This window comes from Schistocerca cancellata, chromosome 1 (assembly GCF_023864275.1).
Source record: "Schistocerca cancellata isolate TAMUIC-IGC-003103 chromosome 1, iqSchCanc2.1, whole genome shotgun sequence".
In the NCBI taxonomy this organism is placed as follows: Eukaryota; Metazoa; Arthropoda; class Insecta; order Orthoptera; family Acrididae; genus Schistocerca; species Schistocerca cancellata.
In genome coordinates this window covers 141,124,087-141,136,939 of record NC_064626.1, presented here as the reverse complement: position 1 = coordinate 141,136,939, position 12,853 = coordinate 141,124,087, and the positions used below count along the sequence as shown (strand labels likewise).

General features: G+C 42.0%; 1 protein-coding gene across 1 annotated transcript in view; it reads right to left on the bottom strand.

Annotated features, from left to right (window-relative positions):
• Window positions 1-12,853, bottom strand: part of LOC126106589 (uncharacterized) — a 486,316-nt gene that overhangs the window by 24,375 nt on the left and 449,088 nt on the right. The gene's annotated exons all lie outside the window — the stretch shown is intronic.

Genomic DNA, 12,853 nt, shown 5'->3' with positions numbered 1-12,853 from the left:
CAAATAGCAAAACTCCTTTACTACTTTAAGTGTCTCATTTCCTGATCTAATTTCCTCAGCATCACCCGACTTAATTTGACTACATTCCATTATCCTCGTTTTGCTTTTGTTGATGTTCATCTTATATCCTCCTTTCAAGACACTGTCCATTCCGTTCAACTGCTCTTCCAGGTCCTTTGCTGTCTCTGACAGAATTACAATGTCATCGGCAAACCTCAAGGTTTTTATTTCTTCTCCATGGATTTTAATACCTACTCCGAATTTTTCTTTTGTTTCCTTTACTGCTTGCTCAATATACAGATTGAGTAACATCGGGGAGAGGCTACAACCCTGTCTTACTCCCTTCCCAACCACTGCTTCCCTTTCATGTCCCTCGACTCTTGTAACTGCCATCTGGTTTCTGTACAAATTGTAAATAGCCTTTCGCTCCCTGTATTTTACCCCTGTCACCCTCAGAATTTGAAACTGACATATACTATACTTATTTTAACTTTGGCGTTCCATCTGAGATGTTTTCACGTAACCCTGGGGGTAGGGCATCCTCAAGGAGTACGCATTCCCCAGTTGTACGCCACCGCCTTAGTTCAACAAATGAAAGTGCCACAGATTGATTTCACCCAGAAGAATGAATGTACAACTCAGTCAATTAAATCACTGCCGAGTGGTTTCATTTGAAAGAACGTATTCGATTCTTTTCATTCAGTTCTCCCACAGATTGGTTTACTCGAAAGAAATGGGCGAATAATTCGAGCGATACGTAAAACAACAACCGAATGAGTCGACCGCTTTTTGAAAATGTACTGAATGCATAGTTTTCAATCGGTTGTTCCCATCGCTAGCATCCCTGGCCTGAGCCGAGCAGAACACGGCGCGAGACCGAGGTTCGTGTGCCGACTGAGCTGCTCTCACTTCTTCCCTGCTTGCTGCTGACCCTACACAAACCGTGCCCCAGAGCAAGGCAAACCTCTAAATAATGAACCATTCCGGCTTGGACAGGCGCAATTATAACTGGTCTTGACAGAGAGCCACCTGTAGGGGTTCTGTATTCATTAATTAACAAATTGAGGAGGAAAACCGTTGTCGTTAAGATATTCATACATTAAAACAACGAACTTTCACACTGCCGAGAACACCCTTCAGAAAAGTGCAGATGCAGTGACGAATTCAGTGCAGAGAACCGTAACTGAAACACTGTCACTGACACTGGCACTTTTAGTACGTTACAAAACAAGTAGTGGTTACAGAATGACGGACAACGTGTCACTACTCCAGAAGCAAAATTAGCTTCTTCGCTGTAGACATTGTCGTGAAAATCTTTCTTTGTAAACTAGATGGATCATTGCACTCGTGAGAGTTCGATCGTGGCGAGAAACGATGGAGGTCGCCATGTCTTCTTGTGAGATTGCGATGTCTTCTTACCACATGGCAATGTCGAAGGTGTCTTGCAGCATCCAGCTTGCTCCTACAGCGCTTTTACCCGAAACAGTTACTCGCGCCGCTTTAAAATGGTGGCGTTTCATCGCGGGTGTCATTACATTTCTCTGTGCAAGGTGTTGAACAGCAGTACTATTACGAAACTAGGCGGCAAGTGCTTGGAGTCGAATGTGAAAACCATGGCGTCTTTCGAATATGCAACCGCTAATGGCCGAACAAGCAGAATGGGGCTGAGGAAACCACGTCCCAGAGTTTTATGGCTTCGAAGTGACGTACTTCAAAAAATAGGTCCCCTACCAACTGCTTAGAAAGGCAGCAACGAAGTCTTACACGTTGGGACACAGAAAGCGGGTAATACTTTTGTTTCTCAAAAGTTTCCCATTCTGTTTACGCGGCCGCCGACGCGAAGAAAGACGTTTTCCGTATCAGGGCGCCTCACCGAACAAGAAAAAGCGAAATCTAACGATTATCGCTATTTTGAAAAGAATTGCTGATTTCTTTCATGAAGGTCGTATCGCTGATTTTGGGGTGCTATTCTACAGTAAGTAAGGAATATGGCTCTGACTGTCTCTTTACTCTGATTTTTCTTTGAGGGGAAAATCTGCATGTGAAGTAGTAAATATATCGAAACAAAATTTATAAGTATTACATCAGGGGATCTATACTACTTTGGAATATGTATCCAAATATAATTAATCGGAGCCTTTTTATTTGTTATTTAACCTCGTTCGAGCGCTTGTATTAGTGTCTCGGCACGTGACGAAGCTGACTTGTGGTGTAATGTCATAGTATGTAATCATTTGTTTCAGGTGTTCCCCGTGTGAACAGGCGGATCATCGAGTGGCCCCCAGTAATAGTGGTTTACCACTGAATATTTTGAACAAGGGGCTCCGGACCGTGGGATCTGGGTAAAGCAAAGACTGTAGTTGGATCGTGTACCACTTAGACGTAGTGTCCGAAGCTCTGTTGCCCCCTGGCGGGACGTACGCCGATTATTCAGACTTGGATTACCCAACTCTCAGTTAGACACATGACTACGGTAGCACCTCTGTCGCCAGTATAAAATGCGCGTTAGAGCTTTAAAACGTCCTCCACGGTGTTCTGGCAAACGTAGTGAATCTCGTTAATGCGAGTAGTGTTCGTAACGTATAAAATAAATAAAGAATGCCACATTCGTTTGAGGTGTTCATGCTACAGAACCACTATAAAATGCCTTGGCGGTCAGCACGGAGCTCACACATGAAACTATCCAGTATGGGCGTTTTCTCGTATAAATGAAGGGTGCAGTAGAGAATGTGAGAGCCACCTACACAATGACTTGTCCAATGCATTGGAGAAATCTTGCCGAAGGGAAACTTACGGTAACTCGCTGGGCCACCTCCACAATGACTAGCCCAATGCGGTGGAGAAATCTTGCCGAAGGGAAGCCGGCGGTAAGTCCCTGGGGCTGTCTTTCTAAGTATCGGGCGCACGTGGGAATCGCTAGAGTACGGATTCTCTTCGGGAATGCGATGTCTGAGTCTGCATCTGCTTTCGGTGCGCCTTACAACAGAATGTATACCCGACCGTGATGCAATCCAGATGAAATCTTCTCATGTCTCCAGATCTATTCCGAGCATGCCTCCTGCTCTTGTTATTTTTGAACAGTATTTTCGCCGTGTTTATCTGAAAATTATCCCGGAAATCAATTTGTCTGTCTCCTCTGTCATTTCTACTACGTATCCCAAACTCTCTCGTAACTTCGTCTTCTATTTTTTCCCTATTACAGAGTTCCAATCACTCATAATTATTAGATTTCATCTTCCTTTAGTACATACGCTCAGTATCCTCATATACTTTCTCTATCTCTTCAGCGTCTGATTTTGACGTCGACATGTATATCTGTACTATTGTTTTGTTGTGCTGACGGTTCTGATGAGAACAGTTTTATGACTTAAGTGTTCACAATAACTCACTCGCTTCCCTATCTCCCTACACATGACGTATCCTACTCCCGCTATACCTCTTCTGCTAATGTTGATATTTCCCTGTATTCCTCTGATCACAAACCCACATCTTCTTTCAGTTCACTTCACTGTTTCGCAATATGTCTAGACCGAGCCTCTACATTTCCCTTTTCAGATCTTCTAGCTTCGGCACCACATTCAGACTCCCGACATCCCACACTGCAGTGTATTAACCATTCGTTGTTTATTCAACAGTTTTCTCGTCGCTACCTTCCCCTTGGAAATCCCCCCCCCCCCAACCTGGAGATCAGAATGGCGGACTAATCCAGTATTTTTTACCAGTGGTGAAGCTGTAAAGACATTATTTCAGTTACAAGCCACATTATGTGTCTTTAATGCACTGGTTTCCATTTCATTCTTCATGGTCATGTCATTGATCATCTCTGATTCTTCCGTCTTTTAGAGGTGTTTTCTCACCCGAAGGATGCTCTAAACTACTGTTCCGGCGTCTCATTCTTGATGTCGGAAGTTTACTTTTACTTAGCATCTTAGCAGTGCCTGGGATCGAACATGCAAACTAGGACGTTTTTGATTACTAGTCATATACGCTACGCCTACACCACGGATATCCTAGGATTCACCGTCAGTGACTGAAATTAACTAGAAAACTCACCATCCGCCGCCCTAAGGTTTATAAGACGTGACTGCTTTCGGCACGAAAAATAATTTTGCACTACTAGAGTCAGAGCTGAAACTAGAGGGAGAACACCCAGTCGTACCACTCAATGTCCTGCGGACAAACAACACTGCCAAACTATGACGCACTGCCATTGCAGCTGGTGGAAAGTGTATTGTATACAGTCACCTTCAGTCACCTTCTTTCCACTCCAGATTTCACTTTACCTAATTAATTATGGAGTACATGTAAAGGTCGATTGTCACTGCCGTCACGGAACAGAAAGTGAAAACATTACACAATGCATTTCAAATGGCGGCATTCACGCTGGTCGTCAACGGAATTGAACGACGCCATGGAGGATTCTTAGTAAGAAAGTTCTGACGTTGGCTTTCTTCCGGGGACGCTGGCGTCATCTGCTAACATTGCAAGCTAATCTGTTCCTCCTGCGCTTACAATGCAGTAGTGTATTTTGTATTTTTTTGTCTTTCTTATCTTCTGAGAAGCTTGGATGAGAACCTGGATATTTTTGCTATGAATGGTCTTCCAGAAAAGGAGCCACACAATTATCTAACAGCGAAAATTATTTAGATTTCACCTTAACTGCATAAAGGAAAAGTCTATACTGTGTATCAATGAGAAAGTAGACTGATGCATTAATTTTCATTAAAAACATTTTAACAATAAAATTTTCTGCTCATTTGTAGGAGAAAAAGACATATTTTAAGTTATTTTGTGCCTGGGTAGAAAACAGAACATAAATAATAAAGTAAATAGGTGCTATATACTGTCTTTTAAATACTTCTTGGTTTATTTACATCTGTATAAACTTACCATGCTATCTTCAAGTACAATCGTTACGAATAGTGTTTTGCGCATTAATAAACTTTACTGTATGAGAGGGGTCCACTTGTACGTGGAGTCCGATTTTGTGATGTAATTCATGAAAAATGACCTGATACGGTTGTCATATGTAGAAGAGATAGTATCTTCGACACCACAGAACCAAAGATGTTGTCTTAGTGGCAGAATCGATTGTAAGTAGGAACGCGCGGAGTGCCGTTGCCATTCCACCCTGTTATAGGTAAGATGTAAGACTGAAAGCTAGTGAATAGCTGTGAGAATTTAGTTGTTGGTCTATGGACACAGCATAATACAGTTTTTATAAAATGAAATGATGAATGATATTGTTTGTGCTCACACAGAGCCAGTAAATGTTAGGTCGTAGTTATTTCTATAAAAGTGTGAAGTGTGTTTTCTTAATTTGTGAGGCTATAAGGTTATTAAGAGTTGAAGTGATACTAATAGTTGATAAATATTGACAATTGTCCCTAGCAGTTATAGAAGAGTAATAAATTTATACTGTAAATCAAAGGGAAAACAGCTGTAACAAATTTGTAAGGTAATGAAATTTTGTATACTTAGTTTAAGTATGCATCAATGCGATATGTGGATTCGGCTGAATTTTACAATACTGATCCTTGAATGTAGGAACCAAGTATTTTCCATCAGATTTAATGTATAGTTTGATCAAGTATGTCCGACTTGTAATATTTTGCGTCTTTTGTAATCCTGATACAGAGAAGTTAAATTTTGAAATCTATTTTGTCAAACAATGTCAGACTTTTTCTCATGTTAATTACAACAATAAGTGAGATTTGTAGAACAGTTGAGAAGTTAACTGATTTTGAAGTTAATGTAAAATGTTTTATATCAAATTTTGTGAAGGTGCAATTTTATTTTGAATATAATTTTCGAACTGAAGCATTCGGTCTTAGCATATCCCCTTATCAGTACGTCATCTTTTTTCATGTCATGTTTATTTAAATCCAATTAATATTATTCTGGAAGGAATCATTTTTCGATCAGAATCAGAAAAATATTAATGTGTCAGAATGAGAGAAGTATAAATGTTTATAACAGTTTCAATGCGGGCAGCTTTGCACAGCGCTAAGCCAATATCCAGTATTTTAACTGAACATTTACAAGGTTATTCATTTATCAGACAATCTACTGATAATATCTGTATGTAGCTGTTTTATGGCCGGCATTGCACTTCGCTCTGCCAAGACTGAATATTTTCTATGCCTATTGTGGTGAGAACAGAATACCAAGATTAGATCCGTTACGACTCTAAAGCTAAGGAAGACTTATTTCATTGTTTATTTGCACAGAGAATTTTGTCAGTCTATTGTACAGGGTCACAGAACTCGGTGCTCACGAGACTGGGTAAATTTCAGAGGGAGTGATTTCATTGTGGACATAGTGTGTTGGTTTTCCAGATTAAGTTGTTTAATTTTTTTTATTTCAGTAAAACTGATTAAGCAAACCATTTGCTCAACAACACATCATACAGTAAATCTGCATTACACAAACATTACGCATTTCATTTTCATTGGCATACAAACGCGTATTTTTTTTAATGAACGTTACTAAAAACGAAGAAAGTTACACTGTCAATGCCAATTCTTAAAACTTCTTTTTTTTTTTTTTTACTTTTCCGTCACAAGCACAATTACGAGGGGACTTTAAAAAGTAAGTTCACATTATTATGGCAAACAGCATTACTTTTATTGGCTACTGCACTAAACTTCAAATTCACAGAGTTACACAACAGTATTTTTCAACATGGTCACGAAGTTCAAGATGATAGTCGAAACGTTCTACCAAACGTTCAAATTCGTTGACAACAGAGAAACACTCCTTGGTCCCGTAGCCACTCGAGAACCACTATGTGAAAGTCCTCATCATTGGAAATATTTCCTTCACTCCAGATGTCTTTTCAGCTTTCCGAAAAGATCAAAACAGTATGGCACAAGATCTGAACCGTATGGTGGATCAGCATCACCGACATCTGTGCAACCTTGGTCAAATCTTCTTGGCACTATTTCACTACGGCTGGACCCAACATTGCATTTGTTCCATATACCGCAAGGATTTGTTTACAATTTAGACGTTGTATCCCCTGCTAACAGTCATTGGATATCGACCATCGCGAGCAACAATGTCGCGCATCTGTTATCCGTACCGCCTCAGAACTGCGCCTGCAGGAAACACGGAACATGATCTCTAGCTGCGTAATAGACATACCGTGGGAAGACTGGTGAAACTTACTTTATTTAGCTACACTACTGGCTATTAAAAATGCTACACCAAGAAGAAATACAGATGATAAACGGGTATTCATTGAACAAATATATTATACTAGAACTGATATGTGATTGCATTTTCACGCAATTTGGGTGCATAGATCCTGAGAAATCAGTACCCAGAACAACCACCTCTGGCAATAATAACGGCCTTAATACGCTTGGGCATTGAGTCAATCAGAGCTTGGATGGCGTGTACAGGTACAGCTGCCCATGCAGCTTCAACACTATACCACAGTTCATCAAGAGTAGTGACTGGCGTATTGTGACGAGCCAGTTGCTCGGCCACCATTGACCAGAGGTTTTTAACTGGTGAGGGATCTGGAGAATGCACTGGCCATGGCAGCAGTCGAACATTTTCTGTATCCAGAAAAGCCCGTACAGGACCTGCAACATGCGAACGTGCGTTATCCTGTTGAAATGTAGGGTTTCGCAGGGATCGAATGAAGGGTAGAGCCACGGATCGTAACACATTTGAAATGCAACGTCCACTGTTCAAAGTGTCGTGAGGTGACCGAGGCGTGTAACCAATGGCACCCCATACCACCACGCCGGGTGAGACGCCAGTATGGCGATGACGAATACACGCTTCCAATGTGCGTTCACCGCAATGCCGCCAAACACGGATGCGACCATCATGATGCTGTAAACAGAACCTGGATTCATCCGAAAAAATGACGTTTTGCCATTCGCGCACCCAGGTTCCTCGCTGAGTACACCATCGCAGGCGCTCCTGTCTGTGATGCAGCCATGGTCCCCGAGCTGATAGTTCATGCTGCTGCAAACGTCGTCGAACTGTTAGTGCAGATGGTTGATGCCTTGCAAACGTCCTCATCTGTTGACTCAGGGATCGAGACGTGGCTGCACGATCCGTTACAGCCATGCGGATAAGATGCCTGTCATACGAGGCCGTTGGGATCCAGCACGGCGTTCCGTATTACCTTCCTTAATCCACCGACTCCATATTCCGCTAACAGTCATTGGATCTCGACCAACGCGAGCAGCAATGTCGCGATACGATAAACCGCAATCGCGATAGGCTACAATCTGACCTTTATCAAAGTCGGAAACGTGATGGTACGCATTTCTCGTCCTTACAAGAGGCATCACAACAACGTTTCACCAGGCGGAGCCGGTCAACTGCTGTTTGTGTATGAGAAATCGGTTGGAAACTAGCTTTTCAGTGCTTTCACACAAGGTTGGCGCCGGTGGCGACACCTACAACGTACTGACACGAGGAAAATCATTTGAATATCACAGCATCGTCTTCCTGTCGGTTAAATTTCGCTTCTGTAGCACGTCATCTTCGTGGTGTAGCAATTTTAATGGCCAGTAGCGTATTTGATTATGGATTACGGCCGTCTCAGACGCCCGTCTTCAGATCCAATTGTTGCACGGGGGGCCCGAGACGATCGTCATGGTGTCGGAAAATTTAAAAAAAATAAAACATTTTAAGCCTTTTGCCAATCGCTGTCATCTCCAGGAAACATATCAGAATAACGTCGTATGTGCGAGCTAGTTTCCTTAGCAAACTCTGTGATACAGCCCCATTACCTCTGCAGTTCTGCATATCACAACTCTTTGTAAGATTTACGGTTTCTCATAGTCTCACTGTCACCTTTCATGTCTGCGCTTAGCGACATGATATGAGGGACCGATGACCTCAGCAGTTTGGTCCCATAGGAATTCACACACATTTGAACATTTTCGACATGATGTGATGTTGACGTTGCATCTATGGTCAACACACCTCCATCTGACGGTGGTTGTTCTCTTCCGTTCCGTTAACTTCCACTATAAATAACCTTTCGAAAAAGGTAGACAAGTCAATACACTAACGGGCAATTGGATCTGAGATACGTAGCTAGTAGCGTCCTACGCTGCACCTCTGGTTCTTTGAAAAATGGAGCTATGTTTTAAGAAAAGCTGATTTTTCCGCTCACGTCAATGTTTATGACGTCATATCTCCCGGGCTATTGGCCGTGCAATGATATAATTTTGCACGTACATTAAGCGGTATATATGGACATTTCTGCAGATGTGTTGCAAATAGAACTAGCGGTAAAGAAGTAATAAAACGTTTTCCTTATACTGAAGTTTTGCTGCATAAGTAGCTGAAATGTAGGAAACTTCTTTTCTTTCACTACTTTGTAGGGAGCGTCAGCAAAAAAGAAAAGAGGAATGAATTTTATGTGAAACCTGCCAGAAATAGCTAAGTCCTCTCACACTGAGATACTGAGTGAGTACAGTGTGGACAATTTGCGCACCATGAATTACGCTCCCTCAAGACATAGACACAGTTTCTAACTTTAGCACTACAGTGATTGTGTTTAACCTTTGACGTAAGACTTCCAGTCTTAAATACACTGAGGTAAATATCCAGAACATTCAAACCCCCGCCTCTTCCATTGGTACCTGTTCTCTCGAGTATTGGCCCTCCTCACTTTAGGCGACAAGTACAGGTGATTCAAGAATGGAACAAGATCCCAGCCTTATCTCGGTCTGTAGGTATGTGCCAATAAATAATACGTTGAGCTCCTTACACCATTATAGGCTTGAATCTGGGACACGTATTTGGGACCACATTCCACCTACCTGTGACTTGGAAGGACAGTGGAAATTAAAATGAGCACCGTTTCAGAACCACAACTACACGGCCCACACAGGTCCATCCACACCACGTTCCGGATTGCATCTGATTCTGAAATCATGGAGCCGCCTGGACAGAATCAAGTCAAGGCATGGCAGAACGAAAGCTGTGCTCTCTAAGTGGAAGATGACTGAAAATCCTCAATACGACTATGTCGCTCCAGAAAAGACAGTGCAGTACATATGAATGGATTGTTACCACAGGAAATTCAGAGGGGCTTGAAACGATATGCTACCAGCAAGAACTAAAGCAACTGAACGGCTGAAGTCACTGTAACAGGAAAACGTTGAAAAATTCCAGATAAGTGCGAATAAGACTCACGCACCAAGAGTTCCGTAAAATCTTGATTACGTACAGAGATAGTTCATCCATCCCAGATATAGAGAATTTCGACGATTTTTGCCTGTTATCGATATCAATACCAGCAAGCTATCGAAGTATAGTACATGAATGGCCGTGTCTTTTGACTGCATTGACGTAAAAGCTTATATGTTTTACACCGCAATGGGACCGTAGACGTTAGTACGTGACATAAATTTCAGGTTCATGCGTCAAGCCGTTCCTGATAAAAATAAGGGGGTCTTAACACACGGGCAGAAATACTGATGGGTGAAAAATGACAAAAATATTGTTTCGTATGATATAATTACAAATTAACAATTCGCGGATGTTTCCCTTTAGTTTTACTGTGAAACCTTGCTTCTTGCCAAATATCATGATTCTAAGCCAAATGGAAGTACCCTTTGATTAGCGAATTTGCGAGTATAAAAATATGTGACATAAATGGCCGTATATATTGATTGCAGTGATTTAGAAGGTTAAATTTTTTACACTGCCAAGGGACCGTACGCATTAATGTGTGGTATAAACTTTAGCGCGATACGTCTAGCCGTTCCTGAAAAACAGGGTTTTTAACAGTGGGACAGACATAGAGACAGACGGGCATACAAAGCGATTCTATAAGGGTTTCGTTTTTGCTGGGTGAGGTACGAAACGCTAAAATGAAGTGGTAAATAAAAACTAAATTTTAATTAATGTTTAAATAATATAATCACCATTGACCATTCAGGATCTTTTAAATTTTGTCAGTACTGTAATTAGAACATAAATGTATTTTATTTGAATGTACGAGGGTCACTCCAAAAGGAATGCAAACTATTTTTTAAAAAATACATCTTTTATCCTGCATGTTTGATAGTTTTACAGTGTGTAGATACATCCTTTAGGAACAATATTTTCATTTCTCCACATAATTTCCATCCCTCTCAACTGCCTTACGCCATCTTGGAACCAGCGCCTAGACCAACCTGTTGCAGCCACTGTTTGACAGCGTGCACAAGGGAATCATCATCTTCATACCTTGTTCCACGAAGAGAGTCTTCCAGTTTCCCAAAGAGATGATAGTCACATGGAGCCAGGTCAGGACTGTAAGGCGGGTGTTTCAGTGTTGTCCATCGGAGTTTTGTGATCGCTTCCATAGCTTATTGACTGACATGTGGCGGTGCATTGTCGTGCAACAGCAAAACATCCTGCTTTTTCCGATGTGGTCGAACACGACTCAGTCGAGGTTGAAATTTCTTCAGTGTCGTCGCATATGCATCAAAATGTATGGTGGTTCCACTTGGCACGATGTCCACAAGCAAGAGTCCTTCGGAATCGAAAAACACCGTAGCCATAACTTTTGCAGCAGAACGTGTGGTTTTGATTTTTTTTTTTCCTTGGGTGAATTTGCACGATGCCACTCCATTGAGTGCCTCTTCGTCTCTGGTGAAAAATTATGGAGCCATGTTTCATCTCCTGTCACAATTCTTCCAAGAAATTCATCTCCACCATTCTCGCACTGTTCCAAAAGTTCGCTGCATACCGTTTTTCTTGTTTTATTTATGAGCCACTGTCAACATCCTGGGAATCCACCTGGCACAAACCTTTATTAACGCCAACACTTTCAGTGTTCTGCAAACACTTCCTTCACCTGTCCCAACGTGGCGTGACAATTCGTTCACTGTGATGCGTCTGTCAGCAGTCTCCAATTCGTTAACTCTCTGCACATTGTCTGGAGTGTGTGCAAGCAGTACGAGGCCTGCGGCTGCGAGGACAATACTCAATATTTCCATGCCCGCTTTCATCACGTAACCTTCTTGCCCACCGACTAACTGTACTGCGATCGACAGCAGCATCTCCATACACATTTTTCAACTTCTTGTGGATGTTTCCCACTGTCTCGTTTTCACAGCACAGGAGTTCTATGACAGCACGTCACTTCTGACGAACGACAAGCGTAGCAGCCATCTTGTAGGCCTGCTATGACGGCGCCACTCACGGGAAGAGGTTAAACTAAGTTTGAAAACAAGCGAGAAGGATGTATCTGTTGTTGTTGTGGTCTTCAGTCCTGAGACTGGTTTGTTGCAGCTCTCCATGCTACCCTATCCTGTGCAAGCTTCTTCATCTCCCAGTACTTACTGCATCCTACATCCTTCTGAATCTGTTGGTTTATTCATCTCTTGGTCTCCCTCTGCGATTTTTACCCTCCACGCTGCCCTCCAATGCTAAATTTGTGATCCCTTGATGCCTCAGAACATGTCCTACCAACCGGTCCCTTCTTCTTGTCAAGTTGTGCCACAAACTCCTCTTCTCCGCAGTTCTATTCAATACCTCCTTATTAGTTATGTGATCTACCCATCTAATCTTCAGCATTCTTCTGTAGCACCACATTTCAAAAGCTTCTGTTCTCTTCTTGTCCAAACTATTTATCGTCCACGTTTCACTTCCATACATGGCTACACTCCATGCAAATACTTTCAGAAACTACTTCCTGACACTTAAATCTATACTCGATGATAACAAATTTCTCTTCTTCTGAAACGCTTTCCTTGCCATTGCCAGTCTACATTTTATATCTTCTCTACTTCGACCATCATCAATTGTTTTGCTCCCCAAATAGCAGAATTCCTTTACTACTTTAAGTGTCTCATTTCCTACTCTAATTCCCGCAGCATCA